We start from the raw sequence: 25,817 nt of genomic DNA on the forward strand, positions 1-25,817 counted from the left end.
AGCTACTACAACCTACGCCAATTTAAACATGCCTTTTTCATTTCCGCCGGCCGGAGTGGCCGAGCGGTTAATGGCTCTACAGTCTGGAACCGCACGACCGCTGCGGTCGCAGGTTCGAATCCTGCCACGGGCATGAATGTGTGTGATGTCCTTAGGTTAGTTAGGTGTAAGTGGTTCTAAGTTCTAGGGGACTTATGACCACAGCAATTGAGTTCCATAGTGCTCAGAGCCATTTGAACCATTTTTTTCATTTCCCATGTTCTTTAGCCTCCCCAACTTTGCTCCATTGTAACGCTGGCAATAATAATTAGATCTGAGAAATAGATTTCTAGAATCTACATCTACATCTACATTTATACTCCGCAAGCCACCCAACGGTGTGTGGCGGAGGGCACTTTACGTACCACTGTCATTACCTCCCTTTCCTGTTCCAGTCGCATATGGTTCGCGGGAAGAACGACTGCCGGAAAGACTCCGTGCGCGTACGAATCTCTCTAATTTTACATTCGTGATCTCTTCGGGAGGTATAAGTAAGGGGAAGTAATATATTCGATACCTCATCCAGAAACGCACGCTCTCGAAACCTGGACAGCAAGCTAAACCGCGATGCAGAGCGCCTCTCTTGCAGAGTCTGCCACTTGAGTTTGCTAAACATCTCCGTAACGCTATCACGCTTACCAAATAACCATGTGACGAAACGCGCAGCTCTTCTCTGGATCTTCTCTATCTCCTCCGTCAACCCGTCTTGGTACAGATCCCAATACTCAAGTATAAGTCGAACGAGTGTTTTGTAAGCCACCTCCATTGTAGATAGACTACATTTTCTTAGGACTCCCAATGAATCTCAACCTGACACCCGCCTTACCAACTAATTTGATATGATCATTCCACTTCAAATCGTTCCGTACGCATACTCCCAGATATTTTACAGAAGTAACTGCTACCAGTGTTTGTTCGGCTATCATATAATCATACAATAAAGGATCCTTCTTTCTATGTATTCGCAATACATTACATTTGTCTATGTTAAGGGTCAGTTGCCACTCCCTGCACCAAGTGCCTATCCGCTGCAGATCTTCCTGCATCTCGCTGCAATTTTCTAATGCTGCAACTTCTGTGTATACTACAGCATCATCCGCGAAAAGCCGCATGGAACTTCCGACACTATCTACTAGGTCATTTATATATATTGTGAAAAGCAATAGTCCCATAACACTCTCCTGTGGCACACCAGAGGTTACTTTAACGTCTGTAGCTGTCTCTCCATTGAGAACAACATGCTGTGTTCTGTTTGCAAAAAACTCTTCAATCTAGACACACAGCTGGTCTGATATTCTGTAGGCTCTTACTTTGTTTAACAGGCGGCAGTGAGGAACTGTATCGAACGCCTTCCGAAAGTCAAGGAAAATGGCATCTACCTGGGAGCCTGTATCTAATATTTTCTGGGTCTCATGAACAAATAAAGCGAGTTGGGTCTCACACGATCGCTGTTTCCGGAATCCACGTTGATTCCTAGAGTAGATTCTGGGTTTCCAGATTTCCAGAAATGACATGATACGCGAGCAAAAAATTCTACAACAGATCGATGTCAGAGATATAAGCCTATAGTTTTGCGCATCTGCTCGACGACCATTCTTGAAAACTGGAACTTCAAAAATGGCTCTGAGCACTATGGGACTCAACATCTTAGGTCATAAGTCCCCTAGAACTTAGAACTACTTAAATCTAACTAATCTAAGGACATCACACACACCCATGCCCTAGGCAGGATTCGAACCTGCGACCGTAGCAGTCCCGCGGTTCCGGACTGCAGCGCCAGAACCGCACGGCCACCGCGGCCGCAAAACTGGAACTACCTGTGCTCTTTTCCAATCATTTGGAACCTCCCGTTCCTCTAGAGACTTGCGGTACACGGCTGTTAGAAGGGGGGCAAGTTCTTTCGCGTACTCTGTGTAGAATCGAATTGGTATCCCTCAGCTCCAGTGGACTTTCAACTATTGAGTGATTTCAGTGGTTTTCTATTCCTTGGACACTTATTTCGATGTCAGCCGTTTTTTCGTGTGTGCGAGGATTTAGAGAAGGAACTGCAGTGCGGTCTTCCTCTGTGAAACAGCTTTGGAAAAAGGTGTTTAGTATTTCAGATTTACGCGTGTCATCCTCTGTTTCAATGCCATTATCATCCCAGAGTGTCTGGATACGCTGTTTCGATCCACTTACTGATTTAACGTAAGACCAGAACGTCCTGGGATTTTCTGTCATGTCTGTACATAGAATTTTACTTTCGAATTCACTGAACGCTTCACGCTTAGCCCTCCTTACGCTAACATTGACATCGTTTAACTTCTGTTTGTCTGAGAGGTTTTGGCTGCGTTTAAATTTAGAGTGATGCTCTCTTTGCTTTCGCAGTAGTTTCTTAACTTTGTTGTTGAACCACGGTGGGTTTTTCCAGTCGCTCACAGCCTTACTCGGCACGTACCTGTCTAAAACGCACTTAACGATTGCCTTAAACCTTTTCGATAAACACTCAACATTCCCAGTGTCGGAACAGGAATTTTCGTTTTGATCTGTTAGGTAGTCTGAAATCTGCCGCATATTACTCTTGCTAAACAGATAAACCTTCCTCCCTTTTTTGTATTCCTATTTACTTCCATATTCAGGAATGTTGCAACGGTCTTATGATCACTGATTCCCTGTTCTGCGGTTACAGAGTCGAAAAGTTCGGGTGTGTTTGTTATCAGTAGGTCCAAGATGTTATCTCTACGAGTAGGTTCTCTGTTTAATTGCTCGTGGTAATTTTCGGATAGTGCACTCAGTATAATGTCACTCGATGCTCTGTCCCTACCACCAGCCCTAAACATCTGAGTGTCCCAGTCTATATCTGGTAGATTGAAATCTCCACCTAAGGCTGAAACATGGTGAGGAAATTTATGCGAAATGTATTCCAGATTTTCTCTCCGTTGTTCTGCCACTAATGCTGCTGAGTCGGGAGGTCGGTAAAAGGAGCCAATTATTAACCAACGTCTGGAACACTGCATTGCGTGGAAGTGGAACATGGACTGGGAAAGCCGGAAGAGAAGAGAACTTAAGCATCTGAGATGCGATGCTATAGAAAAAAGTTGAAAATCAGGTGTACTGATAAGGTAAGGATTGATGAAGCTCTCCGCAGAATCGGCGAACAAAGGAACCTACGGAAAACACTGACAAGAAGACGCGACTGGATGATAGGACATCTGTTGATATATCAGGGAATAACTGCCACGGTACTAGCGGGAGCTGCAGAGGGTAAAAACTGTAGAGGAAGACAGAGCTTGGAAAACATGTAGGAAATAATTGCTACTCTGAGATGAAAAGTTTGGCACAAGAGAAGAATTCGGTGCTGGCCTTACAAGTCTGCCAGAAGAGTGATGACTAAAAAACAATCCTTCGGTGACTCTAGATGCGTTTTGTCAGCGACCCTTCTTCTCACTAGACTGTAACATAAATATCTTTTCTCCCCAAATTCGTTCAGTACTGTTCTTTAGTTACTAGATCTATCTACCTAATCTTCATGATTCTTTTATAGCTGCAACTTGACAGAGCTTCTATTCGCGTCTGTACTGTTTGCAGCCCATATTTCAGAGCGGTTAGAGAAAAATATACGAACAGTCATCCTATTCAGTACGATATACGGTCATTTTGTGCTTCCGAAACGGTTGTGGTCATCCATAGTTGTCCTTCTATTTTATAATTACATTTCTTCGACGCAAAACTGGTATATGCAGACCGGGAACGTGTCCCACGGGTTTATGAGATTGCACAGTTTTGTGGATTTCGATTCATTAATGCGTAACTTATATATAGTGAGAATTAGTGAAGTTTAGTGGCTGGAGGAACAGGACTTGCGGTCAGGTGAATACAGGGTTGTAAATACAGAATCAAATAAAGAGAATGCAAGAGTAGATTTAATAATGAACAAGAAAATAGGAATGCGAGTGAACGTGTTATTGTAGCCAAGATAGACTCAAAGGTAGCACCTACCAGACTAGTACAAATTTATGTGTCAACTAGCATCGCAGTTGATCAAGAGATTGGAGGAATGTATCATAAGATAAAAGAAATTATTCAGGCATTTAAGGGAGAGGAAGACAATTGTGATGGGGGACTGGAATTCGACAGTAGAGAAAGGAAGAGAAGAAAAAACAGAAATTTAATAAGGACTGGGGGAAAGAAATAAAAGAGGAAGCCGCCTGGTAGAATTTTGCACAGAGCATAATTTAGTCATCGCTAACACTTGCTTTAAGAATCACGAAAGAAGGTTGTATACGTGGAAGAGACCTATAGACACTGAAAGGCTTCCTACTGATTCGGAACAAGATCTTAAACTGGAAGACATTTGTAGGACTAGACGTGGACTCTGACCACATTTTATTGGTTATGGACTGTAGATACAACTGAAGAAAATGCGAAAGCGTAGGAAATCAAGAAGTAAGACCTGGATAAGTTGAAAGAACCAGAGGCTCTTCAGAGTTTCAGAGGGAGCATTAGGCAACGGTTGACTAGCACATGGCAAAGGAATACAGTAGACGACGAATGGGTAGCTTTAAGAGATGAAATAATGAAGGCAGCAGAGGAACAAATAGGTAAGAAGACAAGGCCTAGTATGAATCCTTGGATAACACGGGAGATACTGAATTTAAATGATGAAAGGAGAAAATATAAAAAAGCAGCAAATGAAGCAAACGAAAGGGAATGCCAACATCTAAAAAGTGAGACTGACAGGAACTGCAAATGGCAATAAAGTGTGACTACAGGACAAATGTAAGGATTTAGAAGAATATTTCAGTAGGAGAAAGATAAATAACGCCTATTAAAATTAAAGAGGCTTTGGAGAAAAGAGAAGCAGCTGTATGAACATCAACAGCTCAGATGGCAAACCAGTGGTAAGCAAAGAAGGGAAAGCTGGAAGGTGTGGGGGATCCGTACAAGGGAGACGAATTTGAAGGCATTATTATTGAAATGGGAAAGAACGTTGATGAAGATGAGGTGAGACATACGATACAGCGAGAAGAATCTGACAGAGCACTGAAAGACCTATGTCGAAATAAGACCCCGGGAATATATGACATTCTGTCGGAACTACTAATGTCCTTTGGAGAGAGGGTCATGACAAAACTCTTTTATCTGGTATCCATAATGTATGAGACATGCAAGACACCCTTGAACTTCAAGATTAATGTAATAATCCGAGTTCCAACGAAAACATTTGCTGACATGTGCGAAAATTACCAAGTATAAGTATAATAAGGCATGGTTGCAGAATACTCACACGAATTTTTTACAGAACAGTGGAAGAACAGGTAGAAGCCGTCCTCGGGTAGATCAGTTTGGATTTCGGAGAAATCTAGGAACATGCGAGACAATACTGATTCTACGAGTATTCTTAGAAGATAGGGTGAGGAAAGGCAAACCTAAATTTTTAACATTTATAGACTTACAGAAAGCTTTCGACAATGTTTACTGGAATACACTCTGCTGAAGGTAGCAGGGATAAGGTACAGTGAGCGAAACGCTATTTACTACTCCTACAGAAACCAGACGACAGTTATAGAAGTCGAGAGACACAAAAGGGATGCAGTGGTTGACAAGGGAGTGAGACAGTGTTCTAGCCTATCCCCGATGTTATTCAGGCTGTACTATGAGCAAGCAATAACGGAAACGAAAGAAAAATTTGGAGTAGAAATTAAAGTCTAAGGACAGGAAATTAAAGTTATGAGGTTTGGTAATGACATTGTTGTACTGTCATAGACAGCAAAGGACCTGGAAGAGCAGTTGAATGGAATGGACAGTGTCTTGAACGAAGGATATAAGATGAACATCGAGAAAAGCAAAACAAGCATAACTGTATGTAGTCAAATTAGATCAGGCGATGGTTAGGAAATTAGATTAGGAAACGAGACGCTGAAAGTAGTGGATGAGTTTTACTATTTGGGCAGTAAAATAACTGATGACGAATGGTGTAGGAAGGACATAAAATGTATGCTACAATGCCAGGAAAAACATTTGTAAATAAGAGAAATGTATTAACATCGAATATAAATTTAACCGTTAGGAAGTCTTTCCTGAAGGTATTTGTCTGGAGTGTAGCCATGAACGGTAGTGAAACATGGATGATAAACAGCTTAGACAAGGAGAGAATAGAAGCTTTTGAAATGTAGTGCAACAAAATAATGCTGAAGATTGGATGTATAGATCACGTTACTAATGAGGAGGCACTGGATACATCTATATCTGCATCTACGTGTATATTCTGCTATTAACAACAACGTGCCTGGCAGAGGGTTCCATAAACAACCTTCAAAATGTCTACCTACTGTTCCACTCTCAAACGGCGCGCGGGAAAAACGAGCGCATAAATTTTTCTGTGTGAGCCCTACGTGGGTGGATGCGAATAGAATTTTTTCGCATTCGGAGGAGAAAACTGGTGATTGAAATTTCATGAAAAGAACATGTCGCAACGAAAAACATCTTTCTTTTAATGATTGCCACTCCAGTTCACGTATTATATCTGTGGCTCTTTCTCCCCTATTTCGCGATAATACAAAACAAACCGCACTTCTTTGAACTTTTTCGACGTCATACGTCAGTCCTACCTGATGCGGATCCCACATCGCACAGCAGTACTCCAGAATAGGGCGAACAATCGTGGTGTAAGCAGTCTCTTTTGTAGTCCTGTTTCACCTTTAAGTGGGCTGCCAAAGAATCGCAGTCTTTGGTTTGCTCTACCCACAATATTTTCTATGTGAGCGTCCCAATTTAGGTTATTTGTAATTGTTATCCCTAAGTATTTAGTTGAATTTACAGCCTTCAGATTTGTGTGACTTACCGCGTAATCGAAATTTAGCGGATTTCTTTTAATACTCATGTGAATAACTTCTCACTTTTCTTTACTTAGGTCAGCTGCCACTTTTCGCACCCTACAGATATCTTATCTAAAACGTTTTTCAATTGCTTTTGGTCGTCTGATCACTTTACGAGGAGGTAAATAACAGCAGCACCTGCAAAAAATGTAAGACAGCTACTCAGATTGTCTCCTATGTCGTTAATATACGCTACTGGCCATTAAAATTGCTACACCAAGAAGAAATGAAGATGATAAACGGGTATTCATTGGACAAATATATTATACTAGAACTGACATGTGATTACATCACGCAATTTGGGTCCATAGTTCCTGAGAAATCAGTACCCAGAACAACCACCTCTGGCCTAACAACGACCTTGATACGCCTGGGCATTGAGTTAAAACAGAGTTTGGATGGCGTGTACAGGTTCAGCTGCCCATGTAGCTTCAACACGAAACCACAGTTCATCAAGAGTAGTGACTGGCGTATTGTGACGAGCCAGTTGCTCGGCCACGATTGACCAGACATTTTCAGTTGGTGAGATATCTGAAGAATGTGCTGGCCTGGACAGCAGTCGAACATTTCCTGTATCCAGAAAGGCCCGTGCAGGACCTGCAACATGCGGTCGTGCATTATCCTTCTGAAACGTAGGGTTTCGCAGGGATCGAATGAAGGTAGAACCACGGGTCGTAACACATCTGAAATGTAACATCCACTGTTCAAAGTGCCGTCAATGCGAACAAGAGGTGACCGAGACGTGTAATCAATGGCACCCCATACCATCACACTGGGTGATACGCAGTATGGCAATGACGAATATACGCTTCCAATGTGCGTTCACCGCGATGTCGCCAAACACGAATGCGACCATCATGATGCCGTAAACAGAACCTGGATTCAACCAAAAAAATGACGCTTTGACATTCGTGCACCCAGGTTCGTCGTTGAGTACACCACCGCAGGCGCTGCTGTTTGTGACTGTCTGTGATGCAGTGTCAAGGGTAACCGTAGCCATGGTCTTCGAGCTGATAGTCCATGTTGCTACAAACGTCGTCGAACTGTTCGTGCAGATGGTTGTCGTCTTGCAGACGTCCCCATCTGCTGATTCAGGGATCGAGACGTGGCTGCACGATCAGTTACAGCCATGCGGATAAGATGCCTCTCATCTCGACTGCCAGTGATACGAGGCCGTTGGGATCCAGCACGGCGTTCCGTATTAGCCTCCTGAACCCACCAATTTCATATTCTGCTAACAGTCATTGGATCTCGACCAACGCGAGCAGCAATGTCGCGATACGATAAACCGCAATCGCAATAGGCTACAATCCGACCTCTATCAAAGACGGAAACGTGATGGTACGCATTTCTCCTCCTTACACGAGGCATCTCATTAACGTTTCACCAGGCAACGCCGGTCAACTGCTGTTTGTGTATGAGAAAACGTTTGGAAACTTTCCTCGTGTCAGCACGTTGTAGATGTCACCACCGGCGCCAACTTCTGTGAATGCTCTGAGAAGGTAATCATTTGCATATCACAGCATCTTCTTCCTGTCGGTTAAATTTCGCGTCTGTAGCACGTCGTCTTCGTGGTGTAGCAATTTTAATGACCAGTAGTGTACACACATCAGAAAACGTTTTGCATCACCCCGGTTCCCTGAACTCCTGAAGATTTACATTGACTGTGGATATTGTATCACAGACACAGTCTCTTTGACTTTTCACTAAACCTGCCTAAAGATGTAATTAACCATGTATGACCAGCGCCTACTAGACGGAGAGGGTCCGACAGCCGATCAGTTCCAGACATTCCACAAGGAAAGAGGTACACGGCTCGTGTTGTCTGTAGTTCAACCACGCCTAGACGGTCAATACCGCTGTTCGATCCCGTCCGCATTGTTACTTTGTGGCAGGAAGGGCTCTCAACAACGGAAGTGTCCAGGCGTCTCGGTGTGAACCAAAGAGATGTTGTTCGCACATGGAGGAGATACAGAGAGAAAGAAACTGTCGATTATATGCCTTGCTCAGGCTGGCCAAGGGCTACTACTGCTGTGGATGACCGCTACCTACGGATTATGGATCGGAGGAACACCGACAGCAACGCCAACATGTTCAAATGGTTCAAATGGCTCTGAGCACTGTGGGACTCAACTGCTGAGGTCATTAGTCCCCTAGAACTTAGAACTAGTTAAACCTAAATAACCTAAGGACATCACAAACATCCATGCCCGAGGCAGGATTCGAACCTGCGACCGTAGCGGTCTTGCGGTTCCAGACTGCAGCGCCTTTAACCGCACGGCCACTTCGGCCGGCTAGCCACCATGTTGAATAATGCTTTTCGTGCAGCCACAGGACGTCGTGTTACGACTCAAACTGTGCGCAGTAGGCTGCATGTTGCGAACTTCATTCCCGATGTCCCTGGCGAGGTCCATCTTTGCAACCACAACACCAAGCAGCGCGGTACAGATGGACCCAACTAAATGCCGAATGGACCGCTCATGATTGGCATCGCGTTATTTCCACCGATGATATTCGCATATGCCTTCAACCAGGCAATCGTCGGAAACGTGTTTGGAGGCAAAACGGTCAGGCTGAACGCCTTAGACACTATGTCCAGAGAGTGCAGCAAAGTGGAGGTTCACTGCTGTTTCGCGGTGGCATTATGTGGGGCCGACGTACGCCTCTGATGGTCATGGAAGACGCCGTAAGGGCTGTACGATATGTGCATGCCATCCTCCGACCTATAGTGCAACTATATCGGCAGCATATTGGCGAGGCATTCTTCATGGACGACAATTCGCTCCCCCATCGTGCGAATCTTGTGAATGACTTCCTTCTGGACAACGACATCGCTCGACTAGAGTGGCCAGCATGTGCTCCAGACATGAACCCTATCGTACATGCCTGGGATAGTTTGAGAAAGGGCAGTTTATGGGGGACGCGACCCACTAACCACTCTAAGGGATCCACGCCAAATCGCCGTTGAGGAGTGGGACAATTTGGACCAACAGTGTCTTGATGAACTTGTGGATACTACGCCACGACGAATACAGGCATGCATTAACGCAAGAGGACGTGCTACTGGGTGTTATAGGTACCGGTGTGTACAGCAATCTGGACTACCGCGTCTGAAGGTCTCGCTGTATGGTGGTACCACATGCAATGTGTAGTTTTCATGAGCATTAAAAACGGCGGAAATGATGTTTATGTTGATGTCTATTCCAATTTTCTGTACAGGTTCCGGAACACTCGGAACCGATGTGATGCAAAACTTTTTTGATGTATGTAGATCAGGAACAATACAGAGCCTTGGGGAACGGAAGGAGTGAACACTGTCTTTGCAACCATTTACGCTTATAGTGGCCTCATGAACTAATTGTTCAAAATAATTTTCTGAGAAAGCATTCAGTACAATTTCGGATGACGTTTTATGCCTGCCGCCGGCTTTAAACGTGTAATTTTTCCAGCATATCGAGGGTAGATTGAAGACACCACCGACTATAATTGTATGAGTGGGGTACCTATTTGAAATGATACTCAAGTTTTTTTTTTTTTTTGAACTGTTCAGAAACTATATCTTCAGAGCCGGGAGTTCGGCGAAATGGTCCAATTAATACTTTAGTCCGATTGTCTACCCATACTATTTTGCAGGTACTATCTACTTCAGTTTCTCTAAAAGGTAAGCTACTTCTGACAGAAATTAATACTCCATCACCAATTGCATTTAATCTATCCTTTCTGAACACTGTTAGATCGTTTGAAAAAATATCTCCTGAACTTATTTACGGTTTTAGCCAGCTTTCTGTGCCTATAACTATATGAGCTTCAGCGCTTTCTATTAGAACTTGGAGCTCTGATTCTTTCCCCTCTCAGCTACGAAAATTTACAAGTACAATACGGATCGTTTCTATTGTGTTTTATCTGGCCCCTTTTAGACAGACGCCCTTACTACTGTGGTTCCCTGAGAGCCCCTAACCTAAAAATCCGCCCAGTCATTTCCGCACAGCCCCCGCTACCCGTGTAGCCGTTCCTGTGTATAGTGGACTCCTGACTTACTAAGCGAAACCCGGAAACCACCACCCGATGGCGCAAATCAAGGAAACTGCAGCCAACACAGTCACAGGGCCCACAGAATTGGGAGAAAAGAAATTTGTGGCACAACGTTACAAAAAGGAAGGGTTCGGTTGACAGTACACATTCAGAGATCAAGGGATCATCAGTTTAGTATTGGAGGTCAATTTGGGGGTAAGACTCGTAGAGAGAGACCAAGAGATGAATAAAGTAAGCTGATTCGGAAGTATGTAGGTTGTAGTAATTATTCGAAGATGAAGCGATTTACACTGAATAGAGCAGCATGGAGAGGTGCTTCAAACCAGTCACCGGACTGAAGACTACAACAACAACGACGAGTCCTATGAAGGTTCCTGAAGATGTCTAGCTATCTAGCTACGAAATCGATGGTGTACAACTAAGTCCAGTAAATGCAGCTGAAAGAAAAGAAAAAAAAATCAATCCATTTATTAGCATTACCACATTGTCATAAGTTGAGAATTATCGACAGAAGCGGAAGTAACTTCCGATGTGACTCTGGAAAATATTTTAGGACACTTACTTACATATATAATCAGTAAGTGTCCCATATATATATATATATATGTAGGGTGTCCCAGCTATCCTGTCCACCCAAAATATCTCTGGAACAATACCAGCTATTGGAAAACGACTTTCACCGGTATCAATGTGGGGCTGGGGCCCATGGACATGGATGTACATATTTGGAAACATTCTAAAACGAAAACATATGTGTTTTTTAACACAAACTTATGTTTTTTTAAATGGACCTCTTATATTTTTTCCTCATCAATCCATAGCATGACAAAGCACATACACAATGGCGTTGATTGCATCGCAATATTCCCATTACATCACGAGATACTAAGACGCGAAGTTGACGCTTGAAACACCCGACATACGCTGCTAGCGCACGTCCTGAGGCTCAGGCGTGAACCCCATGCTGCCCGTAATCGCGATGTGATTGACATGGGTAATCACACTTCCACACCTATCAAGAGGTCCGAAACGAATAATATGGTCTGCTGCCATCCTGCGTTAACGTCGTACATTCCAGCAGGTATTTATCCCATACGCTAGGGGTGATGCGGTTCTGTAACATATCTGTGTACCGCAACGTTAGTCACAAAGTTAACTTCGCTTATCGTTAATCCGTTACTAAAAAGGTAATGCCGTTCAACGTTAAAACTTTACTTTACTGTAGATCTAGCGCAAGTGACAGTTAGTCATTCACTCGTAATAGTAAACTTCATGTTGATGGTTTTAGTGAAACGAGCAAGTGGACTAAAAGTTTTACCGTTGTTTAGGTAAAAATGTTTTGGTTTGGGAAGTTCAGGTAGGACATAGAAGATGAATGTAAACATGTTTAACCAATTAGTTTTATTATCATAAACGATCAATGTTATGTTTATCTAATGTTGCAAACAATCACTGAGTAAAATGGCCCTTTGTAGAAAGTTCCACTGTGATAGCAGCACTACATACTAAACATAGCGTTCACATCTCATGCTCAAGGTGATGCCCATTGGCTTGCATACATAGGGTCACTCTGCGGATGAAGGATGCTCTACTTCGTGCTACTGTTTCCTCTTTGATGGCTGTACAAGCATCAATAATGCGTTGCTTCGTGTCCTCTGGTGTTGTTGGTTCATGTTGGTAAACAGCATCCTTCACTGCTCCCCAAAGAAAATAATCCAGCGGTGTAACGTCCGGAGATCGGGCAGGCCACCTAACTGGGCCACCTCGTCCAATCCACCTACCAGGGAACTTACGGTTCAGAAGTCGTCGTGCTCGTAAGGCGTTATGTGCAGGGCGTCCGTCATGCTGATACCACATGACCATTCTCCGGTTCAGAGTTACGGTGTCCAAGAGAACGGGAAGATTGTGTCGTATAAATCTGGAGTATTGTCTGCCATTTTGGATGCCATTTATAAAGAAAGGTCCGACAATGGTATCTCCAATAATCCCACACCAAACATTAACTTTCCACGGACGTTGATGCTCTACCTGACGGAGCCATTTTGGATTGTCTGCGGACCAATAATGCATATTCCTCATATTGACAATTCCTTTGTTGGAGAATGATGCCTCGTCGGTAAAGAGAACATCTGCCGAAAATTTTGAATTAGTCAGAAGTTTTTGCTGAGCCCGCTGACAAAATGTTACCCTATTACGGAAGTCATTTCCATGAAGATCCTAGTGTAAATGAACATGGTAAGGATGAAATTTATGACGTTTAAGAATACGCTGTGCACTTGATTTCGACACACCAACTTCACGTTCAATTTGACGCGTGCTGATTTGAGGATTCACAGCTATGGTAGCGAGCACAGCAACTTCAGCACGTTCATCTGTGCGTGTTCTAGGACGATGTCGAGGTCTTGGATTTAAGCTTCCCCTTTCACGTAGACGAGATGTGAGACGACCAAACATCCGGCGCGAAGGCGATGGCTTGTCAGGGGATCGTCTTCTGTACAGTCGTTCTGCCTGAACAGCATTTCGTCCACCTACAACAGGGTACAGTACAGGTATGTAGAGTAGGGTAGAAAACAGACATATTAACTTAATAATCATAATGTTCGCTAACAGTACTGTCAATAAACAAGCAATCTCATAACGTATTTCCCGTCAACGTACATTCTCCATAGATCAGCAGCATTTCTACAATATCTTCATGTATGTACATTATACTGTACAGTATAAGTTCCACAACACAACGTTTATTCACAATGTGTACTAACTCCGTGCCGTCACTAGATTACTCTGACGCACGACTACACTGGCAAGCGGTGTCCTGCACGCCAAAGCAACAACAAATGGGATGCTCGGAGGGTGGTGGAGTACAGGAGTTTGCATACGTCGCAAATCATAAACAAGGCGAAGTGGTAACTGTGGCAGTAGTGGGAACTACGTTGGACACTAGACTAGGTAGAGCCAGGCCCTGCGCGACACGCACAATGGGTCATATAACGCATTAGCTAAACCTTATTTTGGGTGTGCAGGATAAATAAGACAACTTGACGGGTGTACACCGATCGGTACTGGTTCATATTGTGTACGTAGATACGTAAAACGTGCAAGAGGGAAACCATTATGTGCTTACGAGAGTTGATGGCAGCAGACCGTATTATTCGTTTCGGACCTCTTGATAAGTATGGATGTGTGATTACACATGTCAATCACATCGCGATTACGGGCAGCATGGGGTTCACGCCTGAGCCTCAGGACGTGCGCTAACAGCGCATGTCGCGTGTTTCAAGCGTCAACTTCGCGTCTCAATATCTCGGGATGTAATGGGAATATTGCGATGCAATCAACGCCATTGTGTATGTGCTTTGTCATGCTATGGATTGCTGAAGAAAAAATGTAGGAGGTCCATTTAAAAAAACATAAGTTTGTGTTAAAAAACACATATGTTTTCGTTTTAGAATGTTTCCAAATATGTACATCCATGTCCATGGGCCCCAGCCCTACATTGATACCGGTGAAAGCCGTTTTCCAATAGCTGTTATTGTTCCAGAGATATTTTGGGTTGACGAGATAACTGGGACACCCTGTATATATATATATATATATATATATATATATATATATATATATATATATATATATATATATATATATATATGACCTGACAAACAGTGTTAATAGTAACCTGGGATATTGTGCAGATGATGCAGTAATCTCAAATGAAGTAATATCTGAAAAAGCTGTGGAATTATCGTCAGATTTTGACAAGATTTCAAAGTGGCGAAAGACTGCCAGCTAGCATTAAATGTACATAAATGTAAAACAACGTACTACATAAAACCCAGGACAGTTGTACCCTATGACTGCAACATCAGTGAGTCGCAAGTGGAATCAGTATGTTCAAACAAATCCACTAATATAGCACTTTTTAGAGATATAAAATTAAATGATCGCTTAGGTCCAGTTGTAGTTAATGTATGCGGCAGTCTTCGGTTCACTGGCAGTTTAATGCGAAAATGCAGCCACTCTACAAAAGAGACTGCTTACATATCTCCTGTGTGACCCAACTTAAAATATTGGCCACCTGTTTTGGACTTAAACCAGACCGGTGTAACAGGAGTTGTTGATCGTACACCGAGAAGGGGAACACGAATGATCGTAGTTTGTTTAACGCGCGAGGGAATGTCACTAAAATGTTGAAAACCGGAATCGGCAGTCTCTGGACACAGACGCACGTTATTCTGCATAAAAGCCCACGAAAAAATTTTCAAGAACCTCTCTTGGGTGACAAATCCACAGCTTTCGTTCAGCCCACAACGTCTCACTCACGTAGCAAAAATGAAATCTAGTTAAAGCTTGCACAGAGACATCTAAGCTATCAGGCATCTAAGCTATCATTCTTTCGACGCGACACACGAGATTTAAAGAGGAAACACCCCAACATATGTTACCATTCTAAAGACTCCCGGCATGCACTTCGCAGTGGTTTAAGGATTATCTACAAGTATGTAACCGTATATTCAAGGCTAAAGTAGCAATATCGCGTCTTGTAGAATATACTGAGGGTAGCCGGCCGGTGTGGCCGTGCGGTTCTGGCGCTACAGTCTGGAACCGCGTGACCGCTACGGTCGCAGGTTCTAATCCTGCCTCGGGCATGGATGTGTGTGATGTCATTAGGTTAGTTAGGTTTAAGTAGTTCTAAGTTCTAGGGGACTGATGACCACAGATGTTAAGTCCCATGGTGCTCAGAACCATTTGAACTGAGGGTCCTGACAAGTATGTCGAAATGAACATGGAACAGAAGTGCTTCGGAGAGGTGGGTATCAGTGAAGTTGTCGGTTTACGTACTCCTTCAGATATTCGCATCTCCGATCCTTTACCCCATCTGCATTTGTATGTCATCTGTTTCCATTTCCAGGCCATACTGCGACTATGGAGCATTTATTCCGCAGCTCCTACCACTTTGTTAACTGCTTAATCTCAAAGTTTCTTAACGTGTTTTCGTTTCGCCTGTTTTGGTAGAACGTTCTGTTACACTTCAGAAACTAGTCATTTACAAGTATTTCTCCTGTTTTATTTATACAAATTTCTGTATGACATTCACCTGTCATTGGTGTTCCTAAGTACGCCGTTCAAATGAGTTGTTACACCTATTTAAGTTCTCAGGTACCCTTATTTGGTAACTTTTGACGTAATTAGGAACGATAGCGATCGTAAATTAAAATTTTAACAAGAAAACATTCCAAATCATAATAAAATATCTATTTTTAACCGCGATAGTAGGCTTCGGTCTACAGGGTGAGCCCATGATGCTGTTACAAACTTTCAGGGATGATGGAGAAAGGTAAATATTTCAATTTGAGGCAAGCGCCCGGAAGAGAATGGACCGCTTCTACTACAAGCTCTTTGCCTTTCATGTATTAAGGGGAGGTAGTAAGGACAGAAACAAGCTCAAACTGTCCACTAAACATGGGCTCTAAAGTGCATTCCTTAAGAGCTGTGACCTCTTGGTCAGTAGAAGAGAGATATTCAACATTAGCAAAGATGATCAAGATATGCACTTTGGAGCCCATGTTTAATGGACTTTTTGTTCTTATTTCTGTCCATATTACCTCCCCCTAAAACATGGGAACTAAAGAGCATTCAGTAGAAGAGCCCACTATCAGAGGTATCAGAACGAGTTTCACTCATAACTTTCTAGTCGGTCGTCTCTGTACAAGGGTCCCTTATATAAAATTAAAACGCTTATCCTCTTCCATCGTTCCTGAAAGTCTGTAACATCATTACGAAATTACCCTGTACGTCGTCAGCTTCAGGCGAGAGACGCGGATGACTAGAGGAGTCGGTACACGGGGCTGTTGTACTAACGGGTACCTGTCATCAACTGCTCAACTTATGTACACGTTGATACTCGCAGCAACTTCGTGTACCAGCTCCTCGCGTCATCCGAACCTCTGGTCAGCAGACGCTCGTATAGACCGAAACAGGTTATTGGAATAAAAATAAATAAATAATCTATTGCGATCTGGACTCTTGTTGATAAAAATGCTGCCAGGATGTATTTCTGGGTAAAGAAGAAACGAAGGCCTTGAGTGAAACGACAGTCGGGCAGCAATTGTCAGACAGGTGAATCGTCATTTATTACATGACATTTCAAAACTTCAGTATACTTCTGACAGCTTTGTACCATAGCTCAAGTGTTGATCCGCTTTTATCCACATGAAGAACAGTATCACAGGCCTGATTGTGTCAAGTAGGCCTTTAACTAAGCAGTTCTCTTTGACATTGGCATTACCGAGATATTTAGCATTAACCATAGCCGATTATCTGTGTAATATACAACGTAAGTTAATCGTTTTATCTGTTTTGAGGCACTGTCTACACTGATACCAGAATCATATCACACAATTAGAAAATCTTGAAGAAATCTCTCTTTGCAGCAGTCCCTCAAAATTTCGAAGAATTAGGCATCTGTGTTCTGCTTCGGCGGTAATCTTAAAAACAGAATCCAGATATTTATCATTAATTAACAATGTGACTCCTAAACGTGACGTATGAGCATTTATTTCTTATTTTCTTGACGACCCACCTGACGTTTCCATTGTTAGTGGCTGTAATCTAAAATTTTTGTCGTATGTTTTTTGGCATTTTCCTATATATTCGAACGCTGGGAGAAAGAAGTGTGAAGATGCTAAGATAGGTGATATGACCTTGTTTAACCTTTTAAATAATTTGGAATACTCGCTCTAGTCCTAGATGTTATATTTAAAGACAAATTTGAAACCTAAATGATAAATCTTTTCTTACAGATAATAAGTAAAAAATCTGAGCTACATGAAACCAGTATTTCGTCTGTAATGTCGATTCATTTCACCCTTAGCACTACTATCTCTTAATTGCACGGGAAATTTATCTTAAAATGCGTACAGTGAACTAAAGACCACTGGTTAATGACACCAAAAACACATTACTAAGGATAACAGTAAACGCTACGTACGTTTCTAAAATCTCATATTAGCACATTAAATAATAATGCAGTTGAATGCACTGGCAATGTCAACAAGGAATTAGCGAATATGCCATGAACAGTATAGCAGGCATTGTTCTGTGAATGTGTGCAACACGTGTTGTACGATCTGGTGACAAGTAACGCGCAGTAATCTTCGTATAGGCATTCGACAAAAGCTTGTGAAAATACAGAAAGGTTTGCATATTGTTCTCGCAAGTTAACTAACACATCAACTCCAACAGCGTCAGCCGCATGTCTGCCTTTGAAGTGGTCATATTACAAAACAAAGTTCACGCGTTCTGTAACAGCGAGTAACATGCCTTAAAATCTTGCGTAAGCTACTTATGATAGCAATAACAATGTAATAAATGATCACAGCGATTCAAATTTAGTTTATTTGTGTGATTATCAATGGAATATGCGCCTTGCAATTTTATCTGTGTTTAGTACTCTGTAACATGTGGCACCCTACTCCGAAGATGTAACTGATCTCAAAATATAATTAAAAACACTAACTTTTCTGGAAAAAACAAGTTTTTAAATTTGTAGTGCTCCATTATTGAATACACAGCTGCAATTGATACTTGTGTTGTACAGCTTTAATTTAAAATGTGCTCCGTATGAATTCACTACCTGGAGTTTATTTAGCTTTAATTAAAAATGTGCTCTGTATGAATTCACTACCTGTAATTTATTTAATTTATCTCCATTCCTTTCTGTACAACATGAAAGCTCAGAAAAACCATAATAATTGCACTCCCTGCCGATCTTCTTCACCTTGTGACTGCAGAAGTATTATTATACTTGCATGATAGCAGTTCACGTTGTGGAAGATTAAAAATATTGTAACATGATTGGTTTCATAACGTAAGTATTCCACTTTATATTATATACTTTCTGCAAAGCAATCCACTGTTCGCTACAGTTCTTAAGTTCGCCATAGCCCTTTGCGTAGTAAGTAGACAATGTTTACACATTTTAGTAGTCATTTTTCCCTACCGAAATAATTGCATGGTTTGAGAGGCAGCCTCTAGGAAGGAATAACAAATAAATATAGTATTACTTCATTTGTTGGACCTCTTGTGCCTGTTTAAAGATACAGCTTATTCTCAAAGAGATCGTAGATGAAATCACAGTATATAACAGCACATATTCCATTATTCATCTTAAACATCAAGTCTTTCCCATACTGTTCACATTCTTTTACCTCCTAGGCCAGACTGTCTCATTGTCTACGTAGGTAGAAATAATCGTTTAACGGCAGTCAAATTTCGCTAATGCTTTGTGATTTCTGATGTTTTTCTGGAGCAGAATGAACCTCAACACGGAAGCGACCACTTAGCATTTGCAATAAATACCATGCCGAAAGAGGTCATAGATTTTCACATCAGAATGAGCATCTACAGTGACAGAACATTCATCATATCTCTAAAGTACAACTTACATTACAGTAGTAATGCCGTTTGACATTCGGCATCACATACTTGAGTTTTCTGTTGTAATGAATTGCGTCCCTCAAACATGATACACCATAACAAAAGAGTGTTAGACCTAGTCGTCCAGTGACAAAGCGCGTGTCTGGAAACAGTGATGTGAAGATTCTCCAGAAACAACAGGTGATTCGGATTCCACGTTAAAATGCAGGTCATCTTTCCAGGTAAGATTACTGGCTTACGTTAGGGACACACTGCTGCAGAAGTGGCGTTCAATTGAAGGATTTGCACCACACGGAATTATGATTATTGTAACAAAACAGGAAAATCGTTACAGGAACGAATTACATGAACACGAGGCGAATGTTTAAAGCTGAACATGCATGTACGCTATACATCCCAAATAATTAATACGTTTTTTTGCTATTGTTTCGAAATAAATGGGACACTGAACAATGAGAACTATCTTCTAATTGCACATTATATACATATTTATTTTCCATTTCAGAGGAATTTTCTGACAATCCTTGTTCTTGCACGTACCAGAGTTTTCAGTATCAACTTCCAGAGTTCTGACAGAGTGGTCAGTTCCAACAAACCGCAATGCAGGGTAAGCAGTTATCCTGGTATGTTTGAAGTTGAAGCGATCGTTGTTATTGTGTGAAAACATGTAACAGTCCTCTGTTTTTGCGGTGATTCTGTCAGCTCTGCACAATTGTTTTCTTTATGTGCTTTAGGCTGTAGTTATCAGCTGTTGGGTAACGCTATTTCATGTAATGTTACTTTTTGAACACAACTTTTCGTGTGATGATATGTTTTTCGATTTCCAGGTTGAGAAACTAATTTTTATTAGTGATATTTATGGACTAAAATGGCATTTGAGTATGGTATTTGCAATCAGCAACAAACAAAAGATTTAGATTCACCGCTTGAAGGAATATAATTACAGTGTATTGTAATTGCTTCTATTTCCAATATACTTATCTCACTCTGGACCAAGGCTAAAATTGTTTCTGGTATCCTTAAAAATTGTTATTGCTGGACAAAATTTTTCGAGCTTATATTAAGATTGAGGAAAAAAACAATAAAATTTCCAATGTATCAATAGTCAGAGTAACCTTTGTGGGTGTTTTTTATTTATTTTCAGACAAGTGGAATATTTAAAGGGGGACTCCATGGTCGTACTGTAGTGCATTTCATTTCTAGGTTGTGCAAGACAGTGAGTTGCTGTCTACTACCTTGTACATCCATTATTCAACGGATAGCATTTTTTGTGGTAGGTGTTGTACGTGTGAATACATTGGCCAGGTTAGGTAAGACATCAATAACGAAACAGCCATTTCACTCTTGACTGGCCTTCCAGCTGATGAGCTTCTCATCAGTCCTTTCAGTAAACTGTTCCTCAGTAGAAGCATCACTTTGCCTCCTCTCCCCCAGGCATTACACAAAATTCGCTCTGAGCATTTCCGTACATTTGACTATTTACCTTGGATTGTTTTGTCAAAAAACCTGTTTATTTGTTAATTTCGTGGCTGTTCCATATGGCCTTCTTCACCGACAGTGAGAGAAACACACAACTGTGACAAAAGGTCCATTGAAAAAGCGTTCCCATCGTGAGCAATATTTAGTTTTGTGGTATCTTCCAGACTCTACAACTTGCAAGCCCTGCTGGTTCGAAGATCTTCTTGTCGTCAGACCCTTCCAGTGTGCAACATCCTGATCTCCATGAAAAAACAGCAATGATACTTTACATGCTTACTACTGCTTAGGGAAGACTCACCAACTGCATAATTCCCTCGCAAGTGCCTGTGTCTGGAGGATTCTTACAGGTACATCACCACGTGCAAATTATTGTTTATGTTCAGAAATGCTTTGTGCTGGCTAAACGCTGTGTTGTAGGAGAGCAAAATCGTTGATGAGTGCAATGTCCGCGTTAATTTGACGTAAATTATCATGTAAAGTTAATTTATTATTAAAACCCAAATTGCTTGAGAGGTTAGTACAAGTTACGATAAACAACAAATCCAAAAAAATATTCTGGACACTGTTTGCAACCGATTGTCACAATGGCTACAAATGCTGTAGTTCGTAAAAATAAAGTGAAATTCATCAGATATTGAGACAGAAATTATAAAAACAAGAGGACTTCACTCAGTTTGAAAGCAGAAGAAATGATGCAGGAGACTTTAGCACTGACATACGTCTCTTTGGGATCTGTGTCCACTTTAGCAGCGTGGCATCAGTCTTAGAAATTCGCTCTACAGTCGAGTAACGTGACGACCTTATCTGTCATATTTTACAACACGATATGGTGCACTAAAGAGCTCTGTTGTTATAACAAATGATTTTTCCTCTTAGTTCATGTATTCCATTGATATGTCAATTCAAGAAGTCACTCGCATATCGTGAAGTCTGGGAAGCCTCTGAAAGACAAAGAACGCTGTGCGTTCCTCGATGTTAGCCCTCCGCCATCAGCCCCTTTCAGTAATTACGAATGGTTGATTGTAGAACAGTCAGGTATTCCCAGAACGTTATTAGACTGGAGCCACCGCCTAGAGAATACCATTCTGTTTAGGTTCAGTTCACATTTGTTATAGCCCATTGTAACTGCTCTCCTCTGCATTGCTGACAACGTGATACACATAGCAATCACCTCTTGACACACAACCTTCCCTCTGCCTCGCCCCCATCCCATTGCCACTAACCCCAGTTATAACCACATTCGATGATACAAGTCGACCACTGGCAGAAACAAGGCATGCACACAAGTTGTTTGATGTGGTATCCCTATTCGTGTGAGCATCTGCGCGTGTGTGCCGGTCATCGATTGCCAGAGTTGCGTGGGTTGGCTTCCACTGTAACTCGGCGAGGGACTGTGCTGTAACTGGAACTTCTCTCATAGTCTACTGACCGCTAATAGGTGGACATGAAGCTGGTGCAATACATCCGTGTTGGATCCGTAGCTTACCAGACAGACATTACGCAGTAGCTATTGCGATTGCTTTTAGATACAGTTACTTTAGCACAGGCCATTGTGGAATTTTCATGTCAACAACGATTGAAATGCATAAAACTTAGGCTTTCTCGTAGAAATCTCTTACATTACATCCGATTATTCCAAGTGTTCCCTTCCTTCCGAAGATTGAAGAAACGCTATGACGCAGCAGAGACAGGAAAAGCTAGGAAGCAATAGCTCAGTTGGTTAGCTTGGAAGCCTCTTGTTTCTTTTTTATTAACTAAAACTGACTACAGAGAAGCTATGACTTCAATAAAATGAACAGAAGATATCTCCTTTTCTCAAAGAATTTTGACCCAAAGAACGATTATTACTGCTATCCGACGTCGATCTAATTGAACTCTTTCATGACGGAGAATAAAAAGGGGGACAGATATTCGAATGAATGGAGCACTACAATTACCCCCTGTAACTTTCTGGCACTATGTATAAGTGCGATTATGGCCTCCCTTGAACACTGATCACTTGCAGTGGGGATGTGAGACGTTACCTTGTAAACGTATTGACAAAATGATGACGAAGTATAATAGTCACGTCAAACATAGGGATCAACATGGAGTCTCGAAGTTTCCATCAACAATGACTTACCTTACTGTCTGTAATATACACGCAAAGAATTCGAAAGATTTCTGCTGATGGCATCTCGTTTTTTGAATAATAATTCCACTGAAGGCAGAATGCGCGTGGTGGTTTATTGCTCAGATCAAACACTGCTTCATGTAAAATTATAGGAGCACATGAGAATGTCTCAGAAATCTAATGAGCGTTACGAATAGCTATGATGGGCCACGTGGAGTACCATTCCACGAAACATGAGAAATGGGACGTAATAAGGCTCCATACACTTTAGAATACTGGAAGCTATATTGAAGTAATAGGAATAAACGTCGCACGCCTATCTCATGGATAGACAGTTGCAATACCGACATTGTTTCATGAATATGGATCAAGATCTCTCTGTCACAACGACGGAAGTTAAGCCTGGACACGACGAAAGGTACATATATAGTCCTGCAAACGATGAAAAAAACTACTACGCAGAGTTGCGCTTGCGTAGGAACGACCTCACTAAAATTTTTCGAGCTTACACTAAGAACAAGGGAAAAAAAGTTCCATTGTGTTCTTATTTATTTTCAGACAAAGGGAACATTAGAGGTGGACATGGCCATGGCCATCGAATCGCAACATCGACTTATTACAGGCAGCGTCTTCTCGACGCACATAACCAGCATGATGAAGAGCAGCAACAGATTGGGTTTGTCTAGTATCTACAGGGGTATACTGCTTCTGAAAACATGATTGCTTTGTTAGCTACATCCTAAGGAAAACAAAGGTACACATCACCAACAAATTATTCGAATCGCTAAATACATGATTACAACTTCAGAACAATTGCTTGATTTATTCAAGAGAAGGAGCTTCACAAAATGAGCAAATCAACAAAACCTCGGTCAACCTCTGGCCCTTATGAAAGCTATTGTTTGGCTTATCTCCTGAGAGATACCGTGTCCAATTCTGTCCAACTGAGTTGTTAGATCGTCAAAATGGCGATCTGATTGGTTGGCCATGCCCACAATGCTTCAAACTTTCTCAACTGTGAAAAGATCCGGTGACACTGCTGGCCAAGACAGGGTTTGGCAAGCATCAAGACAAACAACAGAAATTCTCGCCATGTGCGGGTGGGCATTATCTTGCTGAAATGTATGCTCAGCACTGCTTGTCATGAAGGGCATAACGGGACAAAAAATACCGTCGACGTACCGCTGTGCTGTAGCAGTTCCACGGATGGCAACCAAAGGAATCCTGGTACGAAATGAAATGGCACTCCGGACCACCACTCTTGCGTGTCGGGCCGTTCGGCCGGCGGCAGTCAAATTGGTCACTCACCGCTCTTCGGCACGTCTCCACGTCTTCGTTGGTCATCAGGGCCCAGTTCGGAGCGTGACTCATCACTGAAGACAATTCGACTCCACTCAATGAGATTCAAGGCCAAAGACATGTCTGGAGACGTCCCTCACTGCTGTGGCATACCAACCTGACTGCCACTCGCCACTTAAGTGCAAAGCATATGCAGATGGCCTCATGCTGGTGGTGTAGACTGAAAACGATATGCATGTGGCTTTAGATTGGATCCACAAATATGGAATGGCAATTGGCAGCCGCATGAACGTGGACACATCGATGGCTATGAATATTGGTGTTGGACTAACGGATGAATGTGTATCGTCCTTACGACTAACGGATAGCAGCGTGCAGCTATAAGAGTCTACTACAATAAACCCGGACCCGCGTCAAAGGAAACATCAGGCATGCTCCAGCGGGTCACCTATGTTGACTTCTACCTGGAGTCAAAAGTTCTGCACGTTTCCCAATTACTCCCGATGCCAGTGATCCCACGACCGCGTTCGATTGCTTCGTAAGTGTAGGCCTACTTTTCAAAGCTCATACCCTCTCTCATAATAGAGGTGGACTGAATCTTACACATGTTCACGGTAGAGCTGTGCCGCTACGTATCAGCACGATGTTAAATCTGTGGAGACGACATCTCTGACAATTATCTTAACAGAAGAACTAGCACCAGTTTCTCGAATGGCACCAGTGGCGGTACAGCACATTTCCCAATCACTTCAGCATATATGCACTTTTTTTTGTCGAATACAGCTACGTTCAGATGGGTCTGACGGAAATCGGACCTACGACAGCGTGCGATATCTATCGGACACTAACGACTGGACGATGCCGCAGTTATATTGAGAGGAGGCATCCACATATCAGCTGGCATGTGGTATAGCGATCAGTACACTATGTTTACTTTCACACAGAGTCATGTACAATGTGGTACCTGACAGTCAATGGTAAGACATGTGACCCGATTGAGGATTCATGCGATTCATATGATGGATTAACCTCTACGTCCTCAACGCCAAGCTCTGGACGACGATGAACACCGCCTTACACATGGCCCCTCGGCAGGAGTGTGGCGTTTGGTGACAACAGATGATCGCTTTCTTTTTTCAAGTGGGAGAACACGTCATTGGATCAGGGATTGTATTCCTCCAGGACGGAAGTGCTGTGCATGTACTAAAACGGATGCAGTAACGTGGCTTCGATGCCAGACGGTGCTCTGTTTGCTGAGAGATGGCCAGAAGAACTTGCAGGACTTTTCGATACTGTTACAGGAAACGTATATGAAGATCTTATGTCAGTTGTTAGGAAATGAGACGCTTCCAAAGTAGTAAAGGAGTTTTGCTATTTGGGGAGCAAAATAACTGATGATGGTCAAAGTAGAGAGGATATAAAATGTAGACTGCCAATGGCAAGGAAAGCGTTTCTGGAGAAGAGAAATATGTTAATATCTAGTATAGATTTAAGTGTCAGGAAGTCGTTTCTGAAAGTATTTGTATGGAGTGTAGCCATGTATGGAAGTGAAACATGGACGA

Source organism: Schistocerca piceifrons, chromosome 4 (assembly GCF_021461385.2).
Source record: "Schistocerca piceifrons isolate TAMUIC-IGC-003096 chromosome 4, iqSchPice1.1, whole genome shotgun sequence".
In the NCBI taxonomy this organism is placed as follows: Eukaryota; Metazoa; Arthropoda; class Insecta; order Orthoptera; family Acrididae; genus Schistocerca; species Schistocerca piceifrons.